Here is a 12,013-nt window from a genome sequence, read left to right on the forward strand (position 1 = left end):
TAAAGTCGGAAAAAGTTGTTTTGTTTTCGTCAAACTAATTTAAAAGTGACCACAGGGAGGCTCGAACCCTCAATCTTCTGATTCGAAGTCAGACGCCTTATCCATTAGGCCATGCGGCCGACGCAATTCTAACTTTAATAAACGGACATTTTTTAAATTTTTTAATTAATTATTAATTGAGAAAAAGGTTGTTACGTTTTATTAAAACTAATTTAAAAGTGACCACAGGGGGACTCGAACCCTCAATCTTCTGATTCGAAGTCAGACGCCTTATCCATTAGGCCATGCGGCCGATGGGATTGTAACTTTAATGAACGGACATTTTTAAATTTATTAATTAATTGTAAAGTCGGAAAAAGTTGTTTTGTTTTCGTCAAACTATTTTTAAAGTGACCACAGGGGGACTCGAATCCTAAATCTTCTGATTCGAAGTCAGACGCCTTATCCATTAGGCCATGCGGCCGATGCAATTGTAACATTAATAAATGGACATTTTTAATTGTTTTTAATTAATTATAACGTCGGAAAAAGTTGTTACATTTTCGTCAAACTAATTTAAAAGTGACCACAGGGGGACGCGAAGCCTCAATCTTCTGATTCGAAGTCAGACGCCTTATCCATTAGGCCATGCGGCCGATGGGATTGTAACTTTAATGAACGGACATTTTAAAATTTATTAATTAATTGTAAAGTCGGAAAAAGTTGTTTTGTTTTCGTCAAACTATTTTTAAAGTGACCACAGGGGGACTCGAATCCTAAATCTTCTGATTCGAAGTCAGACGCCTTATCCATTAGGCCATGCGGCCAATGCAATTCTAACTTTAATGAACGGACATTTTTAAAGTTTTTTAGTCAATTGTAAAGTCGGAAAAAGTTGTTTTGTTTTCGCCAAACTAATTTAAAAGTGACCACAGGGGGACTCGAACCCTCAATCTTCTGATTCGAAGTCAGACGCCCTATCCATTAGGCCATGCGGCCGATGCAATTCTAACTTTAATGAACGGACATTTTTAAATTTTTTTAATCAATTGTAAAGTCGGAAAAAGTTGTTTTGTTTTCGTCAAACTAATTTAAAAGTGACCACAGGGGGACTCGAACCCTCAATCTTCTGATTCGAAGTCAGACGCCTTATCCATTAGGCCATGCGGCCGAGGCAATTGTAACTTTAATAAACGGACATTTTTAAAATTTTTTAATTAATTATTAATTGAGAAAAAGGTTGTTACGTTTTATTCAAACTAATTTAAAAGTGACCACAGGGGGACTCGAACCCTCAATATTCTGATTCGAAGTCAGACGCCTTATCCATTAGGCCATGCGGCCGATGCAATTGTAACTTTAATGAACGGAAATTTTTAAATTTGTTTAATCAATTATAAAGTCGGAAAAAGTTGATTTGTTTTCGTCAAACTAATTTAAAAGTGACCACAGGGGGGCTCGAACCCTCAATCTTCTGATTCGAAGTCAGATGCCTTATCCATTAGGCCATGCGGCCGAGGCAATTGTATCTTTAACAAACGGACATTTTTTAAATTTTTTATTTAATTATTAATTGAGAAAAAGCTTGTTATGTTTTATTAAAACTAATTTAAAAGTGACCACCGGGGGACTCGAACCCTAAATCTTCTGATTCGAAGTCAGACGCCTTATCCATTAGGCCATTGGGCCGATGCAATTGTAACTTTAATAAACGGATATTTTTAAAATTTTTTAATTAATTATAAAAAAATTATAAAGTCGGAAAAAGTTGTTATGTTTTCGTCAAACTATTTTAAAAGTGACCACAGGGGGACTCGAACCCCCAATCTTCTGATTCGAAGTCAGACGCCTTATCCATTAGGCCATGCGGCCGATGCAATTGTAACATTAATAAATGGACATTTTTATTTGTTTTTAATTAATTATAACGTCGGAAAAAGTTGTTACATTTTCGTCAAACTAATTTAAAAGTGACCACAGGGGGACTCGAAGCCTCAATCTTCTGATTCGAAGTCAGACGCCTTATCCATTAGGCCATGCGGCCGATGCAATTCTAACTTTAATGAACGGACATTTTTAAATTTTTTTAATCAATTGTAAAGTCGGAAAAAATTTGTTTTGTTTTCGTCAAACTAATTTAAAAGTGACCACAGGGGGACTCGAACCCTCAATTTTCTGATTCGAAGTCAGACGCCTTATCCATTAGGCCATGCGGCCGAGGTAATGGTAACTTTAATAAACGGACATTTTTAAAATTTTTTAATTAATTATTAATTGAGAAAAAGGTTGTTACGTTTTATTCAAACTAATTTAAAAGTGACCACAGGGGGACTCGAAACCTCAATCTTCTGATTCGAAGTCAGACGCCTTATCCATTAGGCCATGCGGCCGATGGGATTGTATCTTTAATGAACGGACATTTTTGAATTTATTAATTAATTGTAAAGTCGTAAAAAGTTGTTATGTTTTATTCAAACTAATTTAAATGAGACCACAGGGGGACTCGAACCCTCAATCTTCTGATTCGAAGTCAGACGCTTATCCATTAGGCCATGCGGCCGATGCACTTGTAACATTATTAAACAGACATTTTTTAAATTTTTTAATTAATTATTAATTGAGAAAAAGGTTGTTACGTTTTATTCAAACTAATTTAAAAGTGACCACAGGGGGACTCGAACCCTCAATCTTCTGATTCGAAGTCAGACGCCTTATCCATTAGGCCATGCGGCCGATGCAATTGTAACTTTAATAAACGGATATTTTTAAAAATTTTTATCAATTACAAAATTGGAAAAAGTTGTGATGTTTTCGTCAAACTAATTTAAAAGTGACCACAGGGGGACTCGAACCCTCAATCTTCTGATTCGAAGTCAGACGCCTTATCCATTAGGCCATGCGGCCGAGGCAATTGTAACTTTAATAAACGGACATTTTTAAAGTTTTTTAATCAATTGTAAAGTCGGAAAAAGTTGTTTTGTTTTCGCCAAACTAATTTAAAAGTGACCACAGGGGGACTCGAACCCTCAATCTTCTGATTCGAAGTCAGACGCCTTATCCATTAGGCCATGCGGCCGATGCAATTCTAAATTTAATGAACGGACATTTTTAAATTTTTTTAATCAATTGTAAAGTCGGAAAAAGTTGTTTTGTTTTCGTCAAACTAATTTAAAAGTGACCACAGGGGGACTCGAACCCTCAATCTTCTGATTCGAAGTCAGACGCCTTATCCATTAGGCCATGCGGCTGAGGCAATTGTAACATTATTAAACAGACATTTTTTAAATTTTTTAATTAATTATTAATTGAGAAAAAGGTTGTTACGTTTTATTCAAACTAATTTAAAAGTGACCACAGGGGGACTCGAACCCTCAATCTTCTGATTCGAAGTCAGACGCCTTATCCATTAGGCCATGCGGCCGATGCAATTGTAACTTTAATAAACGGATATTTTTAAAAATTTTTAATCAATTACAAAATTGGAAAAAGTTGTGATGTTTTCGTCAAACTAATTTAAAATAGACCACAGGGGGACTCGAACCCTCAATCTTCTGATTCGAAGTCAGACGCCTTATCCATTAGGCCATGCGGCTGATGCAATTGTAACTTTAATAAACGGACATTTTTTAAATTTTTTAATTAATTATAAAAAAATTATAAAGTCGGAAAAAGTTGTTTTGTTGTCGTCAAACTATTTTTAAAGTGACCACAGGGGGACTCGAACCCTAAATCTTCTGATTCGAAGTCAGACGCCTTATCCATTAGGCCATGCGGCCGATGCAATTGTAACTTTAATGAACGGAAATTTTTAAATTTTTTCAATCAATTATAAAGTGGAAAAAAGTTGTTTTGTTTTCGTCAAACTAATTTAAAAGTGACCACAGGGGGACTCGAACCCTCAATCTTATAATTCGAAGTCAGACGCCTTATCCATTAGGCCATGCGGCCGATGCAATTGTAACTTTAATGAACGGACATTTTTAAATTTTTTTAATCAATTGTAAAGTCGGAAAAAGTTGTTTTGTTTTCGTCAAACTAATTTAAAAGTGACCACAGGGGGACTCGAACCCTCAATCTTCTGGTTCGAAGTCAGACGCCTTATCCATTAGGCCATGCGGCCGATGCAATTGTAACTTTAGTAAACGGACATTTTTTAAATTTTTTAATTAATTATTAATTGAGAAAAAGGTTGTTACGTTTTATTCAAACTAATTTAAAAGTGACCACAGGGGGACTCGAACCCTCAATCTTCTGATTCGAAGTCAGACGCCTTATCCATTAGGCCATGCGGCCAATGCACTTGTAACATTAATAAACGGACATATTTTAAATTTTTTAATTAATTATTAATTGAGAAAAAGGTTGTTACTTTTTATTCAAACTAATTTAAAAGTGACCACAATGGGACTCGAACCCTCAATCTTCTGATTCGAAGTCAGACGCCTTATCCATTAGGCCATGCGGCCGATGCAATTGTAACTTTAATGAACGGAAATTTTTTTGATTTTTTTAATCAATTGTAAAGTCGAAAAAAGTTGTTTTGTTTTCGTCAAACTAATTTAAAAGTGACCACAGGGGGACTCGAACCCTAAATCTTCTGATTCGAAGTCAGACGCCTTATCCATTAGGCCATGCGGCCGATGCAATTGTAACTTTAATGAACGGAAATTTTTTTGATTTTTTTAATCAATTGTAAAGTCGAAAAAAGTTGTTTTGTTTTCGTCAAACTAATTTAAAAGTGACCACAGGGGGACTCGAACCCTCAATCTTCTGATTCGAAGTCAGACGCCTTATCCATTAGGCCATGCGGCCGATGCAATTGTAACTTTAATGAACGGATATTTTTAAATTTATTAATTAATTGTAAAGTCGTAAAAAGTTGTTATGTTTTAATCAAACTAATTTAAAAGTGACCACAGGGGGACTCGAACCCTCAATCTTCTGATTCGAAGTCAGACGCCTTATCCATTAGGCCATGCGGCCGATGCAATTGTAACTTTAATGAACGGATATTTTTAAATTTATTAATTAATTGTAAAGTCGTAAAAAGTTGTTATGTTTTAATCAAACTAAATTAAAAGTGACCACAGGGGGACTCGAACCCTCAATCTTCTGATTCGAAGTCAGACGCCTTATCCATTAGGCCATGCGGCCGCTGCAATTGTAAAATTAATAAATGGACATTTTTAATTGTTTTTAATTAATTATAACGTCGGAAAAAGTTGTTACATTTTCGTCAAACTAATTTAAAAGTGACCACAGGGGGACTCGAACCCTCAATCTTCTGATTCGAAGTCAGACGCCTTATCCATTAGGCCATGCGGCCGATGGGATTGTAACTTTAATGAACGGACATTTTTAAATTTATTAATTAATTGTAAAGTCGGAAAAAGTTGTTTTGTTTTCGTCAAACTATTTTTAAAGTGACCACAGGGGGACTCGAATCCTAAATCTTCTGATTCGAAGTCAGACGCCTTATCCATTAGGCCATGCGGCCGATGCAATTGTAACTTTAATAAACGGAAATTTTTTAAATTTTTTAATTAATTATAAAAAAATTAAAAAGTCGGAAAAAGTTGTTTTGTTTTCGTCAAACTATTTTTAAAGTGACCACTGGGGGACTCGAACCCTAAATCTTCTGATTCGAAGTCAGACGCCTTATCCATTAGGCCATGCGGCCGATGCAATTGTAACTTTAATGAACGGAAATTTTTTAATTTTTTTAATCAATTGTAAAGTCGGAAAAAGTTGTTTTGTTTTCGTCAAACTAATTTAAAAGTGACCACAGGGGGACTCGAACCCTCAATCTTCTGATTCGAAGTCAGACGCCTTATCCATTAGGCCATGCGGCCGATGCAATTGTAACTTTAATAAACGGACATTTTTTAAATTTTTTAATTAATTATAAAAAAATTAAAAAGTCGGAAAAAGTTGTTTTGTTTTCGTCAAACTATTTTTAAATTGACCACAGGGGGACTCGAACCCTCAATCTTCTGATTCGAAGTCAGACACCTTATCCATTAGGCCATGCGGCCGATGCAATTGTAACTTTAATAAACGGACATTTTTAAATTTTTTAATTAATTATTAATTGAGAAAAAGGTTGTTATGTTTTATTCAAACTAATTTAAAAGTGACCATAGGGGGACTCGAACCCTCAATCTTCTGATTCAAAGTCAGACGCCTTATCCATTAGGCCATGCGGCCGATGGGATTGTAACTTTAATGAACGGACATTTTTAAATTGATTAATTAATTGTAAAGTCGGAAAAAGTTGTTTTGTTTTCGTCAAACTATTTTTAAACTGACCACAGGGGGACTCGAATCCTAAATCTTCTGATTCGAAGTCAGACGCCTTATCCATTAGGCCATGCGGCCGATGCAATTCTAACTTTAATGAACGGACATTTTTAAAGTTTTTTAATCAATTGTAAAGTCGGAAAAAGTTGTTTTGTTTTCGCCAAACTAATTTAAAAGTGACCATAGGGGGACTCGAACCCTCAATCTTCTGATTCGAAGTCAGACGCCTTATCCATTAGGCCATGCGGCCGATGCAATTGTAACTTTAATGAACGGAAATTTTTAAATTTTTTTAATCAATTATAAAGTCGGAAAAAGTTGTTTTGTTTTCGTCAAACTAATTTAAAAGTGACCACAGGGGGACTCGAACCCTCAATCTTCTGATTCGAAGTCAGACGCCTTATCCATTAGGCCATTGGGCCGATGCAATTGTAACTTTAATAAACGGATATTTTAAAAATTTTTTAATTAATTATAAAAAAATTGTAAAGTCGGAAAAAGTTGTTATGTTTTCGTCAAACTATTTTAAAAGTGACCACAGGGGGACTCGAACCCCCAATCTTCTGATTCGAAGTCAGACGCCTTATCCATTAGGCCATGCGGCCGATGGGATTGTAACTTTAATGAACGGACATTTTTGAATTTATTAATTAATTGTAAAGTCGTAAAAAGTTGTTAGGTTTTATTCAAACTAATTTAAATGAGACCACAGGGGGACTCGAACCCTCAATCTTCTGATTCGAAGTCAGACGCCTTATCCATTAGGCCATGCGGCCGATGCACTTGTAACATTAATAAACGGACATTTTTTAAATTTTTTAATTAATTATTAATTGAGAAAAAGGTTGTTACGTTTTATTCAAACTTATTTAAAAGTGACCACAGGGGGACTCGAACCCTCAATCTTCTGATTCGAAGTCAGACGCCTTATCCATTAGGCCATGCGGCCGATGCACTTGTAACTTTAATAAACGGATATTTTTAAAAATTTTTAATCAATTACAAAATTGGAAAAAGTTGTGATGTTTTCGTCAAACTAATTTAAAAGTGACCACAGGGGGACTCGAACCCTCAATCTTCTGATTCGAAGTCAGACGCCTTATCCATTAGGCCATGCGGCCGATGCAATTGTAACTTTAATAAACGGACATTTTTTAAATTTTTTAATTAATTATAAAAAAATTATAAAGTCGGAAAAAGTTGTTTTGTTGTCGTCAAACTATTTTTAAAGTGACCACAGGGGGACTCGAACCCTAAATCTTCTGATTCGAAGTCAGACGCCTTATCCATTAGGCCATGCGGCCGATGCAATTGTAACTTTAATGAACGGAAATTTTTAAATTTTTTCAATCAATTATAAAGTGGAAAAAAGTTGTTTTGCTTTCGTCAAACTAATTTAAAAGTGACCACAGGGGGACTCGAACCCTCAATCTTCTGATTCGAAGTCAGACGCCTTATCCATTAGGCCATGCGGCCGATGCAATTGTAACTTTAGTAAACGGACATTTTTTAAATTTTTTAATTAATTATTAATTGAGAAAAAGGTTGTTACGTTTTATTCAAACTAATTTAAAAGTGACCACAGGGGGACTCGAACCCTCAATCTTCTGATTCGAAGTCAGACGCCTTATCCATTAGGCCATGCGGCCAATTCACTTGTAACATTAATAAACGGACATATTTTAAATTTTTTAAATAATTATTAATTGAGAAAAAGGTTGTTACGTTTTCGTCAAACTAATTTAAAAGTGACCACAATGGGACTCGAACCCTCAATCTTCTGATTCGAAGTCAGACGCCTTATCCATTAGGCCATGCGGCCGATGCAATTGTAACTTTAATGAACGGAAATTTTTTTGATTTTTTTAATCAATTGTAAAGTCGAAAAAAGTTGTTTTGTTTTCGTCAAACTAATTTAAAAGTGACCACAGGGGGACTCGAACCCTAAATCTTCTGATTCGAAGTCAGACGCCTTATCCATTAGGCCATGCGGCCGATGCACTTGTAACTTTAATAAACGGATATTTTTAAAAATTTTTAATCAATTACAAAATTGGAAAAAGTTGTGATGTTTTCGTCAAACTAATTTAAAAGTGACCACAGGGGGACTCGAACCCTCAATCTTCTGATTCGAAGTCAGACGCCTTATCCATTAGGCCATGCGGCCGATGCAATTGTAACTTTAATAAACGGACATTTTTTAAATTTTTTAATTAATTATAAAAAAATTATAAAGTCGGAAAAAGTTGTTTTGTTGTCGTCAAACTATTTTTAAAGTGACCACAGGGGGACTCGAACCCTAAATCTTCTGATTCGAAGTCAGACGCCTTATCTATTAGAGTTAGACCATGGGCCAGATGCCATTTTATGCTAAAGTCGGAAATTTTTAAAATTTTTTAATCGATTATAAAGTCGGAAAAAGTTGTTTTGCTTTCGTCAAACTAATTTAAAAGTGACCACAGGGTGAATCGAACCCTCAATCTTCTGATTCGAAGTCAGACGCCTTATCCATTAGGCCATGCGGCCGATGCAATTGTAACATTAATAAATGGACATTTTTAATTGTTTTTAATTAATTATAACGTCGTAAAAAGTTGTTACATTTTCGTCAAACTAATTTAAAAGTGACCACAGGGGGACTCGAACCCTCAATCTTCTGATTTGAAGTCAGACGCCTTATCCATTAGGCCATGCGGCCGATGGGATTGTAACTTTAATGAACGGACATTTTTAAATTTATTAATTAATTGTAACGTCGGAAAAAGTTGTTATGTTTTATTCAAACTAATTTAAATGTGACCACAGGGGGACTCGAACCCTCAATCTTCTGATTCGAAGTCAGACGCCTTATCCATTAGGCCATGCGGCCGATGGGATTGTAACTTTAATGAACGGACATTTTTAAATTTATTAATTAATTGTAACGTCGGAAAAAGTTGTTATGTTTTATTCAAACTAATTTAAATGTGACCACAGGGGGACTCGAAGCCTCAATCTTCTGATTCGAAGTCAGACGCCTTATCCATTAGGCCATGCGGCCGATGCAATTGTAACATTAATAAATGGACATTTTTAATTGTTTTTAATTAATTATAACGACGGAAAAAGTTGTTACATTTTCGTCAAACTAATTTAAAAGTGACCACAGGGGGACTCGAAGCCTCAATCTTCTGATTCGAAGTCAGACGCCTTATCCATTAGGCCATGCGGCCGATGCACTTGTAACATTAATAAACGGACATTTTTTAAATTTTTAAATTAATTATTAATTGAGAAAAAGGTTGTTACGTTTTATTCAAACTAATTTAAAAGTGACCATAGGGGGACTCGAACCCTCAATCTTCTGATTCGAAGTCAGACGCCTTATCCATTAGGCCATGCGGCCGATGCAATTCTAACTTTAATGAACGGAAATTTTTAAATTTTTTCAATCAATTATAAAGTGGAAAAAAGTTGTTTTGCTTTCGTCAAACTAATTTAAAAGTGACCACAGGGGGACTCGAACCCTCAATCTTCTGATTCGAAGTCAGACGCCTTATCCATTAGGCCATGCGGCCGATGCAATTGTAACTTTAGTAAACGGACATTTTTTAAATTTTTTAATTAATTATTAATTGAGAAAAAGGTTGTTACGTTTTATTCAAACTAATTTAAAAGTGACCACAGGGGGACTCGAACCCTCAATCTTCTGATTCGAAGTCAGACGCCTTATCCATTAGGCCATGCGGCCAATTCACTTGTAACATTAATAAACGGACATATTTTAAATTTTTTAAATAATTATTAATTGAGAAAAAGGTTGTTACGTTTTCGTCAAACTAATTTAAAAGTGACCACAATGGGACTCGAACCCTCAATCTTCTGATTCGAAGTCAGACGCCTTATCCATTAGGCCATGCGGCCGATGCAATTGTAACTTTAATGAACGGAAATTTTTTTGATTTTTTTAATCAATTGTAAAGTCGAAAAAAGTTGTTTTGTTTTCGTCAAACTAATTTAAAAGTGACCACAGGGGGACTCGAACCCTAAATCTTCTGATTCGAAGTCAGACGCCTTATCCATTAGGCCATGCGGCCGATGCACTTGTAACTTTAATAAACGGATATTTTTAAAAATTTTTAATCAATTACAAAATTGGAAAAAGTTGTGATGTTTTCGTCAAACTAATTTAAAAGTGACCACAGGGGGACTCGAACCCTCAATCTTCTGATTCGAAGTCAGACGCCTTATCCATTAAGCCATGCGGCCGATGCAATTGTAACTTTAATAAACGGACATTTTTTAAATTTTTTAATTAATTATAAAAAAATTATAAAGTCGGAAAAAGTTGTTTTGTTGTCGTCAAACTATTTTTAAAGTGACCACAGGGGGACTCGAACCCTAAATCTTCTGATTCGAAGTCAGACGCCTTATCCATTAGAGTTAGACCATGGGCCAGATGCCATTTTATGCTAAAGTCGGAAATTTTTAAAATTTTTTAATCGATTATAAAGTCGGAAAAAGTTGTTTTGCTTTCGTCAAACTAATTTAAAAGTGACCACAGGGTGAATCGAACCCTCAATCTTCTGATTCGAAGTCAGACGCCTTATCCATTAGGCCATGCGGCCGATGCAATTGTAACATTAATAAATGGACATTTTTAATTGTTTTTAATTAATTATAACGTCGTAAAAAGTTGTTACATTTTCGTCAAACTAATTTAAAAGTGACCACAGGGGGACTCGAACCCTCAATCTTCTGATTTGAAGTCAGACGCCTTATCCATTAGGCCATGCGGCCGATGGGATTGTAACTTTAATGAACGGACATTTTTAAATTTATTAATTAATTGTAACGTCGGAAAAAGTTGTTATGTTTTATTCAAACTAATTTAAATGTGACCACAGGGGGACTCGAACCCTCAATCTTCTGATTCGAAGTCAGACGCCTTATCCATTAGGCCATGCGGCCGATGGGATTGTAACTTTAATGAACGGACATTTTTAAATTTATTAATTAATTGTAACGTCGGAAAAAGTTGTTATGTTTTATTCAAACTAATTTAAATGTGACCACAGGGGGACTCGAAGCCTCAATCTTCTGATTCGAAGTCAGACGCCTTATCCATTAGGCCATGCGGCCGATGCAATTGTAACATTAATAAATGGACATTTTTAATTGTTTTTAATTAATTATAACGAGGGAAAAAGTTGTTACATTTTCGTCAAACTAATTTAAAAGTGACCACAGGGGGACTCGAAGCCTCAATCTTCTGATTCGAAGTCAGACGCCTTATCCATTAGGCCATGCGGCCGATGCACTTGTAACATTAATAAACGGACATTTTTTAAATTTTTAAATTAATTATTAATTGAGAAAAAGGTTGTTACGTTTTATTCAAACTAATTTAAAAGTGACCATAGGGGGACTCGAACCCTCAATCTTCTGATTCGAAGTCAGACGCCTTATCCATTAGGCCATGCGGCCGATGCAATTCTAACTTTAATGAACGGACATTTTTAAAGTTTTTTAATCAATTGTAAAGTCGGAAAAAGTTGTTTTGTTTTCGCCAAACTAATTTAAAAGTGACCACAGGGGGACTCGAACCCTCAATCTTCTGATTCGAAGTCAGACGCCTTATCCATTAGGCCATGCGGCCGATGCAATTCTAACTTTAATGAACGGACATTTTTAAATTTTTTTAATCAATTGTAAAGTCGGAAAAAGTTGTTTTGTTTTCGTCAAACTAATTTAA

General features: G+C 35.3%; 56 non-coding genes across 56 annotated transcripts; all 56 read right to left on the reverse strand.

Annotated features, from left to right (window-relative positions):
• Window positions 1–46: 46 nt before the first annotated feature.
• Window positions 47–119, reverse strand: Trnar-ucg (transfer RNA arginine (anticodon UCG)). Its single transcript has one exon. It is a non-coding gene; the product is annotated as a tRNA-Arg (tRNA).
• Window positions 120–219: 100 nt separating this feature from the next.
• On the reverse strand, window positions 220–292 carry Trnar-ucg (transfer RNA arginine (anticodon UCG)). The gene has a single exon. It is a non-coding gene; the product is annotated as a tRNA-Arg (tRNA).
• A 613-nt stretch (window positions 293–905) lies between these two features.
• Trnar-ucg (transfer RNA arginine (anticodon UCG)) lies at window positions 906–978 on the reverse strand. Its single transcript has one exon. It is a non-coding gene; the product is annotated as a tRNA-Arg (tRNA).
• Window positions 979–1,077: 99 nt separating this feature from the next.
• Window positions 1,078–1,150, reverse strand: Trnar-ucg (transfer RNA arginine (anticodon UCG)). The gene has a single exon. It is a non-coding gene; the product is annotated as a tRNA-Arg (tRNA).
• A 100-nt stretch (window positions 1,151–1,250) lies between these two features.
• On the reverse strand, window positions 1,251–1,323 carry Trnar-ucg (transfer RNA arginine (anticodon UCG)). Its single transcript has one exon. It is a non-coding gene; the product is annotated as a tRNA-Arg (tRNA).
• Window positions 1,324–1,422: 99 nt separating this feature from the next.
• Trnar-ucg (transfer RNA arginine (anticodon UCG)) lies at window positions 1,423–1,495 on the reverse strand. Its single transcript has one exon. It is a non-coding gene; the product is annotated as a tRNA-Arg (tRNA).
• Window positions 1,496–1,778: 283 nt separating this feature from the next.
• Window positions 1,779–1,851, reverse strand: Trnar-ucg (transfer RNA arginine (anticodon UCG)). Its single transcript has one exon. It is a non-coding gene; the product is annotated as a tRNA-Arg (tRNA).
• A 99-nt stretch (window positions 1,852–1,950) lies between these two features.
• On the reverse strand, window positions 1,951–2,023 carry Trnar-ucg (transfer RNA arginine (anticodon UCG)). The gene has a single exon. It is a non-coding gene; the product is annotated as a tRNA-Arg (tRNA).
• Window positions 2,024–2,123: 100 nt separating this feature from the next.
• Window positions 2,124–2,196, reverse strand: Trnar-ucg (transfer RNA arginine (anticodon UCG)). The gene has a single exon. It is a non-coding gene; the product is annotated as a tRNA-Arg (tRNA).
• Window positions 2,197–2,296: 100 nt separating this feature from the next.
• On the reverse strand, window positions 2,297–2,369 carry Trnar-ucg (transfer RNA arginine (anticodon UCG)). Its single transcript has one exon. It is a non-coding gene; the product is annotated as a tRNA-Arg (tRNA).
• A 270-nt stretch (window positions 2,370–2,639) lies between these two features.
• Window positions 2,640–2,712, reverse strand: Trnar-ucg (transfer RNA arginine (anticodon UCG)). The gene has a single exon. It is a non-coding gene; the product is annotated as a tRNA-Arg (tRNA).
• A 98-nt stretch (window positions 2,713–2,810) lies between these two features.
• On the reverse strand, window positions 2,811–2,883 carry Trnar-ucg (transfer RNA arginine (anticodon UCG)). Its single transcript has one exon. It is a non-coding gene; the product is annotated as a tRNA-Arg (tRNA).
• Window positions 2,884–2,982: 99 nt separating this feature from the next.
• Trnar-ucg (transfer RNA arginine (anticodon UCG)) lies at window positions 2,983–3,055 on the reverse strand. Its single transcript has one exon. It is a non-coding gene; the product is annotated as a tRNA-Arg (tRNA).
• Window positions 3,056–3,154: 99 nt separating this feature from the next.
• On the reverse strand, window positions 3,155–3,227 carry Trnar-ucg (transfer RNA arginine (anticodon UCG)). The gene has a single exon. It is a non-coding gene; the product is annotated as a tRNA-Arg (tRNA).
• Window positions 3,228–3,327: 100 nt separating this feature from the next.
• Trnar-ucg (transfer RNA arginine (anticodon UCG)) lies at window positions 3,328–3,400 on the reverse strand. Its single transcript has one exon. It is a non-coding gene; the product is annotated as a tRNA-Arg (tRNA).
• Window positions 3,401–3,499: 99 nt separating this feature from the next.
• Window positions 3,500–3,572, reverse strand: Trnar-ucg (transfer RNA arginine (anticodon UCG)). Its single transcript has one exon. It is a non-coding gene; the product is annotated as a tRNA-Arg (tRNA).
• A 110-nt stretch (window positions 3,573–3,682) lies between these two features.
• Window positions 3,683–3,755, reverse strand: Trnar-ucg (transfer RNA arginine (anticodon UCG)). The gene has a single exon. It is a non-coding gene; the product is annotated as a tRNA-Arg (tRNA).
• Window positions 3,756–3,854: 99 nt separating this feature from the next.
• Trnar-ucg (transfer RNA arginine (anticodon UCG)) lies at window positions 3,855–3,927 on the reverse strand. Its single transcript has one exon. It is a non-coding gene; the product is annotated as a tRNA-Arg (tRNA).
• A 99-nt stretch (window positions 3,928–4,026) lies between these two features.
• Window positions 4,027–4,099, reverse strand: Trnar-ucg (transfer RNA arginine (anticodon UCG)). Its single transcript has one exon. It is a non-coding gene; the product is annotated as a tRNA-Arg (tRNA).
• Window positions 4,100–4,199: 100 nt separating this feature from the next.
• Window positions 4,200–4,272, reverse strand: Trnar-ucg (transfer RNA arginine (anticodon UCG)). The gene has a single exon. It is a non-coding gene; the product is annotated as a tRNA-Arg (tRNA).
• Window positions 4,273–4,372: 100 nt separating this feature from the next.
• Window positions 4,373–4,445, reverse strand: Trnar-ucg (transfer RNA arginine (anticodon UCG)). The gene has a single exon. It is a non-coding gene; the product is annotated as a tRNA-Arg (tRNA).
• Window positions 4,446–4,545: 100 nt separating this feature from the next.
• On the reverse strand, window positions 4,546–4,618 carry Trnar-ucg (transfer RNA arginine (anticodon UCG)). Its single transcript has one exon. It is a non-coding gene; the product is annotated as a tRNA-Arg (tRNA).
• A 100-nt stretch (window positions 4,619–4,718) lies between these two features.
• Window positions 4,719–4,791, reverse strand: Trnar-ucg (transfer RNA arginine (anticodon UCG)). The gene has a single exon. It is a non-coding gene; the product is annotated as a tRNA-Arg (tRNA).
• A 98-nt stretch (window positions 4,792–4,889) lies between these two features.
• Trnar-ucg (transfer RNA arginine (anticodon UCG)) lies at window positions 4,890–4,962 on the reverse strand. The gene has a single exon. It is a non-coding gene; the product is annotated as a tRNA-Arg (tRNA).
• Window positions 4,963–5,060: 98 nt separating this feature from the next.
• On the reverse strand, window positions 5,061–5,133 carry Trnar-ucg (transfer RNA arginine (anticodon UCG)). The gene has a single exon. It is a non-coding gene; the product is annotated as a tRNA-Arg (tRNA).
• Window positions 5,134–5,232: 99 nt separating this feature from the next.
• On the reverse strand, window positions 5,233–5,305 carry Trnar-ucg (transfer RNA arginine (anticodon UCG)). The gene has a single exon. It is a non-coding gene; the product is annotated as a tRNA-Arg (tRNA).
• A 453-nt stretch (window positions 5,306–5,758) lies between these two features.
• On the reverse strand, window positions 5,759–5,831 carry Trnar-ucg (transfer RNA arginine (anticodon UCG)). The gene has a single exon. It is a non-coding gene; the product is annotated as a tRNA-Arg (tRNA).
• Window positions 5,832–5,941: 110 nt separating this feature from the next.
• Trnar-ucg (transfer RNA arginine (anticodon UCG)) lies at window positions 5,942–6,014 on the reverse strand. Its single transcript has one exon. It is a non-coding gene; the product is annotated as a tRNA-Arg (tRNA).
• Window positions 6,015–6,113: 99 nt separating this feature from the next.
• Window positions 6,114–6,186, reverse strand: Trnaq-uug (transfer RNA glutamine (anticodon UUG)). The gene has a single exon. It is a non-coding gene; the product is annotated as a tRNA-Gln (tRNA).
• Window positions 6,187–6,456: 270 nt separating this feature from the next.
• Window positions 6,457–6,529, reverse strand: Trnar-ucg (transfer RNA arginine (anticodon UCG)). Its single transcript has one exon. It is a non-coding gene; the product is annotated as a tRNA-Arg (tRNA).
• Window positions 6,530–6,811: 282 nt separating this feature from the next.
• Trnar-ucg (transfer RNA arginine (anticodon UCG)) lies at window positions 6,812–6,884 on the reverse strand. Its single transcript has one exon. It is a non-coding gene; the product is annotated as a tRNA-Arg (tRNA).
• A 98-nt stretch (window positions 6,885–6,982) lies between these two features.
• Trnar-ucg (transfer RNA arginine (anticodon UCG)) lies at window positions 6,983–7,055 on the reverse strand. The gene has a single exon. It is a non-coding gene; the product is annotated as a tRNA-Arg (tRNA).
• Window positions 7,056–7,155: 100 nt separating this feature from the next.
• Trnar-ucg (transfer RNA arginine (anticodon UCG)) lies at window positions 7,156–7,228 on the reverse strand. Its single transcript has one exon. It is a non-coding gene; the product is annotated as a tRNA-Arg (tRNA).
• A 99-nt stretch (window positions 7,229–7,327) lies between these two features.
• Window positions 7,328–7,400, reverse strand: Trnar-ucg (transfer RNA arginine (anticodon UCG)). Its single transcript has one exon. It is a non-coding gene; the product is annotated as a tRNA-Arg (tRNA).
• A 110-nt stretch (window positions 7,401–7,510) lies between these two features.
• Trnar-ucg (transfer RNA arginine (anticodon UCG)) lies at window positions 7,511–7,583 on the reverse strand. The gene has a single exon. It is a non-coding gene; the product is annotated as a tRNA-Arg (tRNA).
• A 99-nt stretch (window positions 7,584–7,682) lies between these two features.
• Trnar-ucg (transfer RNA arginine (anticodon UCG)) lies at window positions 7,683–7,755 on the reverse strand. The gene has a single exon. It is a non-coding gene; the product is annotated as a tRNA-Arg (tRNA).
• A 100-nt stretch (window positions 7,756–7,855) lies between these two features.
• Window positions 7,856–7,928, reverse strand: Trnar-ucg (transfer RNA arginine (anticodon UCG)). Its single transcript has one exon. It is a non-coding gene; the product is annotated as a tRNA-Arg (tRNA).
• Window positions 7,929–8,028: 100 nt separating this feature from the next.
• Trnar-ucg (transfer RNA arginine (anticodon UCG)) lies at window positions 8,029–8,101 on the reverse strand. Its single transcript has one exon. It is a non-coding gene; the product is annotated as a tRNA-Arg (tRNA).
• Window positions 8,102–8,201: 100 nt separating this feature from the next.
• On the reverse strand, window positions 8,202–8,274 carry Trnar-ucg (transfer RNA arginine (anticodon UCG)). Its single transcript has one exon. It is a non-coding gene; the product is annotated as a tRNA-Arg (tRNA).
• A 99-nt stretch (window positions 8,275–8,373) lies between these two features.
• On the reverse strand, window positions 8,374–8,446 carry Trnar-ucg (transfer RNA arginine (anticodon UCG)). Its single transcript has one exon. It is a non-coding gene; the product is annotated as a tRNA-Arg (tRNA).
• A 286-nt stretch (window positions 8,447–8,732) lies between these two features.
• On the reverse strand, window positions 8,733–8,805 carry Trnar-ucg (transfer RNA arginine (anticodon UCG)). Its single transcript has one exon. It is a non-coding gene; the product is annotated as a tRNA-Arg (tRNA).
• Window positions 8,806–9,075: 270 nt separating this feature from the next.
• Trnar-ucg (transfer RNA arginine (anticodon UCG)) lies at window positions 9,076–9,148 on the reverse strand. Its single transcript has one exon. It is a non-coding gene; the product is annotated as a tRNA-Arg (tRNA).
• Window positions 9,149–9,246: 98 nt separating this feature from the next.
• Trnar-ucg (transfer RNA arginine (anticodon UCG)) lies at window positions 9,247–9,319 on the reverse strand. Its single transcript has one exon. It is a non-coding gene; the product is annotated as a tRNA-Arg (tRNA).
• Window positions 9,320–9,418: 99 nt separating this feature from the next.
• On the reverse strand, window positions 9,419–9,491 carry Trnar-ucg (transfer RNA arginine (anticodon UCG)). The gene has a single exon. It is a non-coding gene; the product is annotated as a tRNA-Arg (tRNA).
• A 100-nt stretch (window positions 9,492–9,591) lies between these two features.
• Window positions 9,592–9,664, reverse strand: Trnar-ucg (transfer RNA arginine (anticodon UCG)). Its single transcript has one exon. It is a non-coding gene; the product is annotated as a tRNA-Arg (tRNA).
• Window positions 9,665–9,763: 99 nt separating this feature from the next.
• Trnar-ucg (transfer RNA arginine (anticodon UCG)) lies at window positions 9,764–9,836 on the reverse strand. Its single transcript has one exon. It is a non-coding gene; the product is annotated as a tRNA-Arg (tRNA).
• Window positions 9,837–9,936: 100 nt separating this feature from the next.
• Window positions 9,937–10,009, reverse strand: Trnar-ucg (transfer RNA arginine (anticodon UCG)). Its single transcript has one exon. It is a non-coding gene; the product is annotated as a tRNA-Arg (tRNA).
• Window positions 10,010–10,109: 100 nt separating this feature from the next.
• Window positions 10,110–10,182, reverse strand: Trnar-ucg (transfer RNA arginine (anticodon UCG)). The gene has a single exon. It is a non-coding gene; the product is annotated as a tRNA-Arg (tRNA).
• A 100-nt stretch (window positions 10,183–10,282) lies between these two features.
• Trnar-ucg (transfer RNA arginine (anticodon UCG)) lies at window positions 10,283–10,355 on the reverse strand. Its single transcript has one exon. It is a non-coding gene; the product is annotated as a tRNA-Arg (tRNA).
• Window positions 10,356–10,454: 99 nt separating this feature from the next.
• On the reverse strand, window positions 10,455–10,527 carry Trnar-ucg (transfer RNA arginine (anticodon UCG)). Its single transcript has one exon. It is a non-coding gene; the product is annotated as a tRNA-Arg (tRNA).
• Window positions 10,528–10,813: 286 nt separating this feature from the next.
• Trnar-ucg (transfer RNA arginine (anticodon UCG)) lies at window positions 10,814–10,886 on the reverse strand. The gene has a single exon. It is a non-coding gene; the product is annotated as a tRNA-Arg (tRNA).
• A 270-nt stretch (window positions 10,887–11,156) lies between these two features.
• On the reverse strand, window positions 11,157–11,229 carry Trnar-ucg (transfer RNA arginine (anticodon UCG)). The gene has a single exon. It is a non-coding gene; the product is annotated as a tRNA-Arg (tRNA).
• Window positions 11,230–11,327: 98 nt separating this feature from the next.
• On the reverse strand, window positions 11,328–11,400 carry Trnar-ucg (transfer RNA arginine (anticodon UCG)). Its single transcript has one exon. It is a non-coding gene; the product is annotated as a tRNA-Arg (tRNA).
• A 99-nt stretch (window positions 11,401–11,499) lies between these two features.
• On the reverse strand, window positions 11,500–11,572 carry Trnar-ucg (transfer RNA arginine (anticodon UCG)). Its single transcript has one exon. It is a non-coding gene; the product is annotated as a tRNA-Arg (tRNA).
• A 100-nt stretch (window positions 11,573–11,672) lies between these two features.
• Window positions 11,673–11,745, reverse strand: Trnar-ucg (transfer RNA arginine (anticodon UCG)). Its single transcript has one exon. It is a non-coding gene; the product is annotated as a tRNA-Arg (tRNA).
• Window positions 11,746–11,844: 99 nt separating this feature from the next.
• Trnar-ucg (transfer RNA arginine (anticodon UCG)) lies at window positions 11,845–11,917 on the reverse strand. Its single transcript has one exon. It is a non-coding gene; the product is annotated as a tRNA-Arg (tRNA).
• Between the last annotated feature and the right edge of the window lie 96 nt (window positions 11,918–12,013).

The sequence above is a fragment of the Ascidiella aspersa genome, chromosome 5, assembly GCF_963924565.1.
Source record: "Ascidiella aspersa chromosome 5, kaAscAspe10.2, whole genome shotgun sequence".
Classification (NCBI taxonomy): domain Eukaryota; kingdom Metazoa; phylum Chordata; class Ascidiacea; order Phlebobranchia; family Ascidiidae; genus Ascidiella; species Ascidiella aspersa.